This window comes from Manis pentadactyla, chromosome 5 (assembly GCF_030020395.1).
Source record: "Manis pentadactyla isolate mManPen7 chromosome 5, mManPen7.hap1, whole genome shotgun sequence".
Taxonomy (NCBI): domain Eukaryota; kingdom Metazoa; phylum Chordata; class Mammalia; order Pholidota; family Manidae; genus Manis; species Manis pentadactyla.
The window spans coordinates 46,538,186-46,549,197 of record NC_080023.1 but is presented as its reverse complement, the minus strand read 5'-3'; the positions used below and the strand labels follow the sequence as shown (position 1 = coordinate 46,549,197).

General features: G+C 38.2%; 1 non-coding gene across 1 annotated transcript; it reads right to left on the bottom strand.

Annotated features, from left to right (window-relative positions):
• Window positions 1-8,185: 8,185 nt before the first annotated feature.
• On the bottom strand, window positions 8,186-8,289 carry LOC118917446 (U6 spliceosomal RNA). Its single transcript, XR_005026800.1, has one exon. It is a non-coding gene; the product is annotated as a U6 spliceosomal RNA (small nuclear RNA).
• Window positions 8,290-11,012: the final 2,723 nt, after the last annotated feature.

Here is an 11,012-nt window from a genome sequence, read left to right as displayed (position 1 = left end):
CCAGTTAACTTTGTGTGGCCCTACCATGAGTTACATACTGCAGTAAATGATTTATTATAATTTCATTTAATCCTCACACTAACTCTAGAAGGTAGCTAATATTATATCCCTACTTAAGGCAAGAAAATTAAGCAAGAGATTAAATAATGCTCCCTAGGTCACAAAGCTAGTACACAGCCAAGTGTGGTTTTGAACCCACAGCTCTGATCCCAGAGCACTTACCTTTAATCTGTTTACTTATTGCCTCTTAAGTGTAGTCAAGAGATCCATTTAGATAAGAAAAAGATGAGCTAACTCTATTCTCTTTACTTAGGGGAATTTAAGTTGTCAGTATACAACGGAACATTATTAACCATATATATATATATGAATATTTTGCATAAAATGATTATTCTAATCAAAGTATGATATTACCTGTAAGTGTAGACTACCATTTCCATATAGAACAGTATTGGGTAGTCCTTTCTTTTCTGTAGGAATAGAATGCCTGTTCTCTCAAATTAAGCATCAGCCTTTCTATTATCATTTCTGTTACTGAAAACATATAAACATCCTAAAGTCACCAGCCTGAAATTCCAAATCATTAGGCCTGCATTTGAGAGTATAACCTTGAACCAAGTCAAAATGCTGTCAAAATTCATTCAAATTTTCACCAAAAAAGGTGAAATACTATCACTATAGCCACCACTTCTTTAATACCTGTTATGTGTCAGCTGCTTTACATGCATCAGCTCCAGTTATTCTATAGCACAGCAGCACTCTCATATGTATATTGTTGGTTGTTTTGTGTTTATTTCCATTCCTCTTACCTCTAATCTTCCCTCCTACCATTCAAACAGCAATGGTTGTCCATACACACCGCCCTAGGCTTAGCATATGACACAGAGAGAAAAATGAGTCAATTCATCAAGTACTTCTAAAGACTTTTATAAATATTCAGCAGAGAACACAATATTGAAAGCCATGGTTCTCAAGTGCAAAAGCCAGGTGCTTGAGAAAAAAATTTTCTCTCTCTTCCTTTCTCTCTTTTTCTCCCTCTCTTTCTCCTTCTCTCTCTAAATTTGAAGCATTTGGCTTTACTTATCAAGAGCCAAACCCAACAGTGTTCACAGCCAAGAATTTGTTCACTAATCATACAGTGGTTAGAAGGAAAGTAAAATATGGGATGACATTAGCCTTACTTCACTAGGGTCACATGCCTACAATTGAGAGTAGGTGGGAGATCCACTTCCCTGACCCCTTCACCACCACTCAGAAATTAATTTCAGGTGGAAAGAAAAGGTAAAATGATAGAAACTGCAATAGATAATCAGATATGTTTTGAGAGATAAAGAATATAAGGGATGATCAATAAAATGTGGCATATCCAAAAAAAGTAAAATTATGCAGCCTTAAAAAGATGGAAATTCTGACACATGCTACAACATGGATGAGCCTTGAGGACATTATGCCAAGTGAAATAAGCCTGTCACAAAAAGACAAATACCATATTATTTCATTTATATGAGGTATTCAGGTATTCATAGTAGTCAAATTCATAAAGACAGAAAGTAAAATGGTCATTTTCAAGGGCTGGGGGAAGGAGAAATGTCATTTAATGGGTATAGAGTTTTGGTTTTGTAAGATAAAAGGAGTTCTAGAGATTGGTTGCACAACAATGTGAATATACTTAACATTACCAAAATGTACACTTAAAAATGGTAAAGATGCTAAATTCTCTTCTACTTATATTTTCTCATAAGTAAAAATAATTTTTAATAAGTAATTAGCTGCCCTTCCAGAGTATACCCTGAAAAGGTTTAAGCCCTATGAATGCTATATCTGACAGAGCAATTAGAGCAACAATGGCTGAGAATGGTGTCTAAAAGAAGGCTATTATAATAAATAAATAAATAAATAAATGCTGGGGTCTAAAACATAGCTATTATAAAAAATAATAAATAAATAAATGAATGAATGAATGAATAAATAAATTTTCTTTTTAAAGTCTGTAATATTTCATTATGTAATGAAATTTCTGTACACCTTACACTTACACAATATTATATGTCAATTATATCTCAATAAAGCCAGAATGAATAAATGAATAAATAAACAAACAAATAAATAAGATGGGCCTGGTGGGAACCTGATAGAAAAGAAACTTGGAGCTCCTCAACCCTAGAGAGGGATACAGAAGTGGAAAGGGAGGCTGGTATACCAGAAACATCCTCACAGTTAGCATAAAGGGAGAGTGGACTCCAAAATTAGAGACTGTGGAACGCTGGAAGACAGTAGAGGCAGGTACAGTAAGACCACAGGGCAACAGCTATGTCCTGGGGGAACAAGTTGCACCTCAACAGATGCCACCAAGCCAGATACCAGCAATGCCACCAACCAGACTCTTCCTTTCCCATCAGCAGCATGCCTTTATATTACATAAGCTTCTCTCAAATATTGGATCCCCCAGGGAGATGGAAAAAAAGAAAAGAAAGGGGAGAAAACTCTTTGGTTAACATGACTATTTACTCAAAATAGACAGTGTTTAACTGTGTCTGAGTTGCTGTGAATTGGTAACACTGATTATTATTTCTCACGTATGAGTAGGAGCACTCATTCATAATTTATATTCAGGCATAAAGAAATGAAAAACAAGACGTTTTTTGCATGCACTAGATTATAATGGCAAAATGTTGTACCACAGAATTAAATAACTTACCCAGCTTGTAATTTCTGTGATGTGAGATTCACACTCAGGTATTTCTTGTTCCAATGTTTACCAACTGTATTATGACAATATTCTCAACATGTTCTTAGTTCCATTCTTATAACAGGTTAGAGTCCCAGAAAGACACATACTCTCATGAGTTATCTCCTTACATGTACACATCCTGAATGTACACTACCAATAGCTTTATTCTTGCTTCATCCCCAGTCTCTATTCACAAGTTTTGTCCCCTCACCCTGTCTGTTATGTTACATTGTCTTCCAAGTCCAGTTCCAGATCTGGAAGCCTGCCCTGGACTTCTACCTAGTGGCAGAGGGACCTACTACACTTCACTCATGCTAACCCAATAATTCCCTGGAATTGGGACCTTGAAAAATACCTAAAGTGTTCTCAGACAGATTTTTTCTATAGCTCACAGTTACTGAGCACATTCTCCCCTGACCGAGAACCACAGATTCTCTGCCACTGTGAGCTCTTCTAAATGTAAAATACAGTGTTAATCTTACTAGGAGGTGTGGCTTGCCATGGACACTTCCTAGCAATGTTAGTATCTGCAGTTGGGCCAGTTCCCTGAGAACCTCAGCCCACTTTTCATTGAGTGGTCCTGTCTTCTATCTTTCTGTACCATTTTGCCTCAAGAGATCATCCTACCTTACATCACACTTCTGATCTCTGACATCACAAGTTTTGGAAGTGTGCATGCATGCACACACACAGACACATATGCCATAATATACATCTATGAATGAATAAGGAGTTTGTTGACTGTGTATTATAAAATCTGTATATGCTATAAGGGTATACAAGCTTATCCAAAACTAATATATACCCAAGGATGTTAGAGTTTCCAGTGTTGATTAAATTTATGCAGTCATTGGATCCTTTTTTTCAAGAAATATCTCATGGAGTTGGTTTCCAGGGTAATGTTGAAAGTGGCATTTTAATGGAAAATTATATTAATCAAGGACAGAGGTTTCTATCTCTATCTCAGAGGTCTTCAATTATCTGTGCTAAAAACAAATGTAAATACTGAAACCATGTTACCTTCGGTAGACATATTATTTCTACCTTTGAATCATCCTCCTTCTTGAAACAATTCCTTGACTTTCCTCTTGGAAACTATACTTACCTACCAAATCCTTCCACCCAGTTTAGATAAGGTTGATCTTATCCTCAGCTTCAAGGCCAATCCCATGAACCAGCCCAATCAATAAGCATATTTTATTCTGCTGGATATAGAAACTGGTTCGGAGGTGGGTGCATGACTGAAAGCAGGTTGACTCTCACATTTTTTTTGCTGGAACTCTTGGGAACACTCTTTAAACCAGGGTTGTGAAACTTTTAGGCTGTAAACCTGAGGCTGCTTGGTGGCACCTTATGGGGAACAGCTTATAAACAAAACCCATTCAGGGAAGGAGAGCTAAGAGGTAGAGTGCTTCATGAATGTATTTTGAGTCACTAAGTCTAGCTGGGAGTAGACAATAGCTAGGTTTTTCAGTTACATCAACCAAATTTTTTTCTTTTCACTTAGGCCATTTTTAGTTGGGTTTTAGTCACTTACGACCCAGAGTCCTGATTAATGCACTGCTCTATGCAGGCAGCACTGTTCCCTTGGTAATAAATAGCACAGGTGGAGTGCTTAGGAAAAGTTCATTCATAGTATGTAGGAGAAGTTAATTCACCTTCATGAATCTAGCCTTACATCCTTTATCCTAATTCTGAAGGAAAAAAAAAAAAAAGGGCACAGGATTATTGAGAAGGAAATCTTATCTACAGTGAAACAAATGAACCCCAATTTCAGGTTTCTGCTTCTACTTCTTTAATTTATTGAGGCCTCACAACTTTCAAAATGTTTTAAGAACCATTTTGTGAGCCTTGTGAATCATAATTAATCTCTGCAAAGCAACTGGAGATTCTTGGGTAAGAGACCTGATAAAAGACAAAGCAACATTATTAAATAATTTAACCATTATTATTCTTTCAAGGGAAAGTACAAGAATGAAAGTCTTCAGGGAACATGCTAATTAGGGAGACAATAATGAAGAGCTGATTAGAAAGATGCTTCCTTGTCCCTGCAAATAAGAAAATCTTCCCAGAGCTCTGGGTGGATGCGCGGTTTGTGTTTCACGTTCCTTTACTCCCCTCAGACCCACTCCCTCCACCTCCTCAGCACAAACACACAGAGAGACCCCAGAGGAAGGGTCTTTGTGCATATTTGAATTAAGAGTTCTGAGAAGAACATGTAATAGTTGCCACGCAATGATGGAAACGTTATATCATGAGATTTTGAAAAAGGAGCTGCCTGGCAGAAATGAACATATTTAAAAGAAGCCATCAAGCAATAGCGAAATCTCATAAATATCAGTTCTGACCACTTGTTAGGAGCTAGAAAAATAAGTAATTGGCTGATTGTAGACAAACTGCTTATTGAAGGTACACAGATTTAGAGCATGACTCATTGAGATTTGGTAGGCAGGTCCATGACAGTTGTCCTAAAAACAGTTTAGGTAAGAAAAAAAGCCTCCAGCTTGTTGGGTGCATCTCTGCAGCCCCCATGTCAGGATTAATTCCTGCGGTGCCACATCACTTCATATAGAGGTCAGACTCAAGCGAAATGATGAAAGGACAGGTCATCGCCTAAGAATTACTGACTGGAGGGAAGGAAGTGATGGTCTTTGGCTCTACCTTCAGCTATTAACCCCAGCTAGCCATTAATCCTCAGGAAATGCCCTGTGCCGAGGATGTTATTGCTGTTATAAACTGTAAATGAAGGAAACTGCACGGGCTTAAACATTGGCACAAGAAATTTAACTTAATGAATGATGCATTTTGAAAAGTATATTCAAGATAGGTCAGAGAAAAGAGTTGAGCTGCATGTGATTTGGCCAGCTTGCACCCATCGGCTCGTTTTAGTTAGGTTATAATTGAAACTACAAATGATGCCAAAATTAGGCTCTGAATCTGACTGGGTTTACATATGAGTGCTGTGATTGATATTCCATTATTGTCAGTGTTCCTGATTAGTGCAATATAATTACAAGGTTTATTGCTTATGCCAGTGAAATTACAGGGAGAAGATTAGTAGGTAGCAGAGGGTTTTGCAGACATTTCCAAAGGTCTGTCCGCCCACTGACTGGTTGATGGAGTTGGTATTTTGCTCCCCACCAAACTATTTGTAAAAAGGAGCTTTACTATTCCACATGCTTTTCTGACTGACATTTCTAGAACTATCATCCTTATGCCTGAGGTGATAATTCCCCAAATTGGGTTTGTGTACTGGAAAAAAAAAAAAAAAAACAGAATTTAATCCTCATAGGCTGTTTGAAATGCCATCTCTGCAGGGACTCATCTTGAAGCAGTACTTCCAAAGTGACATGAAAGGATTAAGAAGTAAATAAAGGAATTGGACATGCTCCAAAGTCAATTCATTCAAAAAGCTACTCGTAGGAAAAACAAAAAGGAGAAGTAACACCATATTGGGATTAACAGTGAGAAGTAAACTTAGTTGAGGCATAGTAAGAACAGTATTAAGCAATAGAGTTATCCTGGACCAAAATGTGAAATATTAGCTGAAACTGGGAAACAACTGAAAAGTCATTCTGTTTCCTAATGAACACCATTAGGTGATTTCTATTAAGTGCTAATCACTGACATGAGTCATTTTCAAATCAATAAATCAGACCAGCTCTGCCCTCTTAGATATGGAACAGTAATGTATCTGTGTATAAAGTCCTAGACAGATAATGTCTAAATATAATATTTTATAAAGTGCTTTCTAAACTTCTAAACTTTATAGTTCAACGTAGGCATTTTTACCTCAACTTAAAAGATGAGGAAGCTGTGACAAGGTAATTGCTTATGACTCCATAGACAGAAAATGAGATAACCGAAACTTGAACATAGGGCTTTCTGACTCCAAAGCCTGTGCTTTTCCCACTGCCTTTCTTTAGAAATGAAGTTGTACATGATATTTCATCTCTGCCTAGTCTAAGCCTATGACTCTCCATAATGCAGCTCTAAAATACATCTCCAGTCTCACCTTCCAGGGCTCCCTGAACATGCTTCTGCCAGAACACTTTATATGGTTCTTTAGCTGTGTCCTTGAGGTTCTTCCTACACCTGCTGTCCTCACCTGTAGAGACCTGGCTCACCAGTCAGTACCCAGATACTTCATTTCCAATAAAGCCTTTCCCGACATTCATGCGATTGTCTTTTCATCATCTGACCAGTCATGTATCATTACTCAGACACTGACCTTTGACAAAACTTTCTTTTATCACACTTATTTGTGTAGAACATATTCACTATTAAACGACAAACTTTTTTGAAATAGGTATTAATTAAATTTCATCTTTGTCTCTCCCAATATTACATCTTACAAAACAGTTAAATAAATGAATGAATGCTACGATCTCCTTAGTTGCAATATTTAAAAAATTTTCTCTGATCAGGATCTCTAATCCAGAGAAAGACTCAATCTATAAAGTAATCCCATGTGACCACTTCCAGATCTTTCTTTTAAGAATTTTTTCATTAGGCTGTTTGGCCTACATCTTCCAAGACAAATCCTGGCACTCTGACAAGGCCCTAAGTTCTCTGAGACTTAATAACAATATAATCACTTGTGTAGTCAATGATCTATATAAAAATAGTACCACAAGAATGACAAGAGGTAAACTTCTGCCAAAAAGACTTCAGTAGGTCAACAACTACATGAATTTATACACATCACAGCCCAACAAAATAGAATCAGATTTGAGTCTAACATTGTATTAATCTTTCTACTTAAAATGTTGTCAGAATGAATCTCAATCTGAATCTCTGAAAACCATCCCAGCATGCAGACACACATCATCACAGCTGATGAGATCAACTGACATGTGGCACACAGTATGTGAGCATTCTCTAAATCAGCCACTTGTACCTTGGTGACTAATCAGTGACTTAAAGAAACACTTTGCAGACCTAACTTGGATTAATATCAGGATAAAATGATGAAATTTACATTGAGGAAGGAAATAGCTGCCTTGGGATGCTCCTTGAAGATAAAGAAGATTCAATAAGAGGGCCTATCTTTTTATTTTATTATTTCTGACCTTTGAAACTATAAACATGTAAAACCAAAATTAATTCTTTCAGAAAGTATACAAGAAATACAGGAGGTATCTATTTACCTCTCAAGGAGAAAAGAGAATCGTGATTGTTCCTTCTTCTACTTCATTGCATATATTTGTGTGAAATTTTGCCCAGACTTTGTAACCATTTTTATACAACCTTACATGCATGTAACTCTGCTAATGCTTACTCTATAATAAACTGTTCTCTTTCTCTTGTCTTTAATGACAGAGAGGGGTCTTTTGTCGGCAGGACTGTTATTTCTCCATCAGCGTCTACACAAGGAAAACAGATGGATCACAGAAGCACTATCTAAGAGCTTTGTCATATACATTTTGTTATTAATGGGAGCACAATTTTTTAAAAAATATGGAACACTTCATGAATTTGCATGTCATCTTTGCTCAGGAGCCATGCTAATCTCTGTATCACTCCGATTTTAGTGTATGTGCTGCCAAAGCAAGCACAGAAGCACAATTTTTAAGATGAACGAGGTTCCCACTGATCCAGACAATTTAAACCAATCACTGAAAATTTAGAAAAAAGAAGCAGAAGTGGGAGGGAGAGGGAGAAGAGGAGGAGGAACAAGAAGAAAAAGAAAGAAAAAAGAGGAAAGTATCATACTAGGAAGTGACCACTTACTAGAAGCAAGATTGACATAACAGCATGAAAAAAGCAGCTTAGGTTCCAAGTTGGTGTCTTACATAGCTCAACGGTAACATGGCATCATGGTAACCGAAATATCAAATCTACATGGAAGCATGTGAATCAATAGCCAGGGGAAATGATTTGTCTTATTGTAACAGGCTGACAAAATCATTTGAAAATTCAAGTAATGAACACTAAATAAATAATGGATATGGACATTTTTACACACAGTTTGGCAAACTAAGTATTCTCATGTTTTCATTAACAAAAAACAGAGCCAACAGGAAGGATACTGGCAGTCGATTTAAACGTATTTCTATATGGGACTTATTGAAGCCAGCATGGCTATCCAGTTGGGCATTAGTTCTTAATGGGAGATATTTACAGAAATACTTCCATTTTCTGATCAAGAGTTTCAGATCATGTTTTTGGAGTTCCTGATTCACTATCTAGTAACTTTGTTAGGGTTGGTTTTCTTTTGGTAAAAGAAAGATCCTTTCCATGTCACATCTCACCCCCATATACTGAATTTCCTCAACGAAAACCTCAAAAATAGGTCCATTTATTCACAAGGCTATGGTAGGCGCTGGGCTAACACTGAAAGTTATGAAACTGTGGCCATTGATATATTTTAGGGGAAAAACATGAGAGCCTCATGTCCCCAGCTGAGTTGTTTCATCTTCCTGCACAAGGAACTCCAGGCTCTAAGTAACAATTCAAGTAAGCACCACCCCATCTCCGCACAGAGCTCCACAACTTGAAGGCTGGTCCCTAGGGAAGTCAGTCCTATTTCTCCCCTCATCCTGCCTCAGAGAAGGAAGGCACAGAGATTCCCCCACCAAGGCTTTCTGAGCCCCCGCCCCTCACAGCAGAGTGTGAGGCATGGTTCACTGCTTAACAAAGAAAGACACTCAAGTTTGGTTCCATGTTCCTGTGACTCTGTGTTAATCAAAACTGGGTCATCGGTGCTGCTTTCTATAAAAAGCAGTAGATCAAGAAAACCATTTTATAACTTAATGTGAAGAAATAGTCAGAACCATGTTACCATGGAATTTATGAGAAAAGAGAACAGACAGAAAACAGCACAAAAAGGGCAAGGCAAGATTCTCGTTGAGACAGAAGAGACTCTTGTGCCAACATGTTTCCACAGGAAAAGATTTGGTATTAAGGCATGTCTGGCCCAAGAGGAAGAAGCCCTGGGACTCTTCTGTGTGAAGACTCCTGAGGAAAGGAAACGCAGCCACCTCAGACCAATCACAAGTCGTATGCGCAAAATTCTTACCCTCTGAAATTTTATCTGAGTGAGATCAGATAAATGGATATCTGAGGCAGCCTTGAGAAGTGAAGGGTGTAAGAAAACACCTTTCCAGCAGCTTGCAGCAGCGCAGGTGTACCATGTGATTTCACTGTGCTGAGCTCTGCAGATTGATGAGATGCTTATGGGGCCAGCAGGGGCCATAAATGAATAATGCAAGCTGGGTAGAGAACAGGGGGCTTTGAAAATAGACGTCTTAATTGAGGCTCTGGTGTAGAATCACTGGAGGACATGATTTTCTACAGAGGATAAATGCGTGTGAACCTAGGGTCTTTAAAGAACAAGCAGAGAAGTAATAATCTACCTTCTCCTTACAGCATACCTTACTGAGTGTTCTCCATAAGCTCCAGGGCCTCTAAAATCCTGGGCCCCAGGGAACTCTTTGCACTTATTTGCTTTCTCCTGCGGAGAGAAGGCTCTACTGGCATATGCCATCCTGTAAGTGCTACAAATGCCTGAACTTTAAGTACTGCTAGAAACCAGTCTTCAAGGGCTGAGCCATCACCTTCACTGTGGTCACAGCGGCTTCAGATTTAGGGAACCATTTCAATACATTCTCTACTGACAACAAGACTCCTCTGGCACCAGCCAGCCGGCACATATGTGCTCAGGCAGGAGAGCATCTATGAATCTCAATGAACAGTTTTCTTTCAGTTCTCATTCTAGACCTTTAGATGACATTTTGCTTTTTATTTAAGCCTTTTCCTTAAAATTCTGCTCTTTTTTTCTGGATTTCTTCTTATTTCTTGGTCGTTCTCTGAATCCCTCATAAGATGTTTTTTCCTCCTTTACCTCTTAAACATATGGCTCCCTAGGGTTCTGTACTCAGCCCACAGCTATTCTGCAGACTCTCCCTGAAGGAGAGGAGGTAAGAGAAACCATGAGTCTGTATAAAAAGTAGGGAAAATGCAGCTTCCAGGAAGGCAAAGGGAGGGCTAATAAGAACTAATGTTCAAAATAGGAAATCTGTCAAACAGTGTGAGAAGGACAGCCATGGGCTTCCTAGAAGTAGCACAGGAGACAACTGGGAACATGAAGGCTATGCATTCCAATGTTTATCACAGAGCTAAAGTTACACTGTTATTTTGGGCTGATTTACTACATATGGTGAGCATTTTACATGCATTGCCATACATGTACCTATCAACTCACTTTACTAGACATTATCACTGCTTTACTTTTCAGAGGAACCTGAGACTCTGGAGAGGCTAAGACACTTTACCAGCC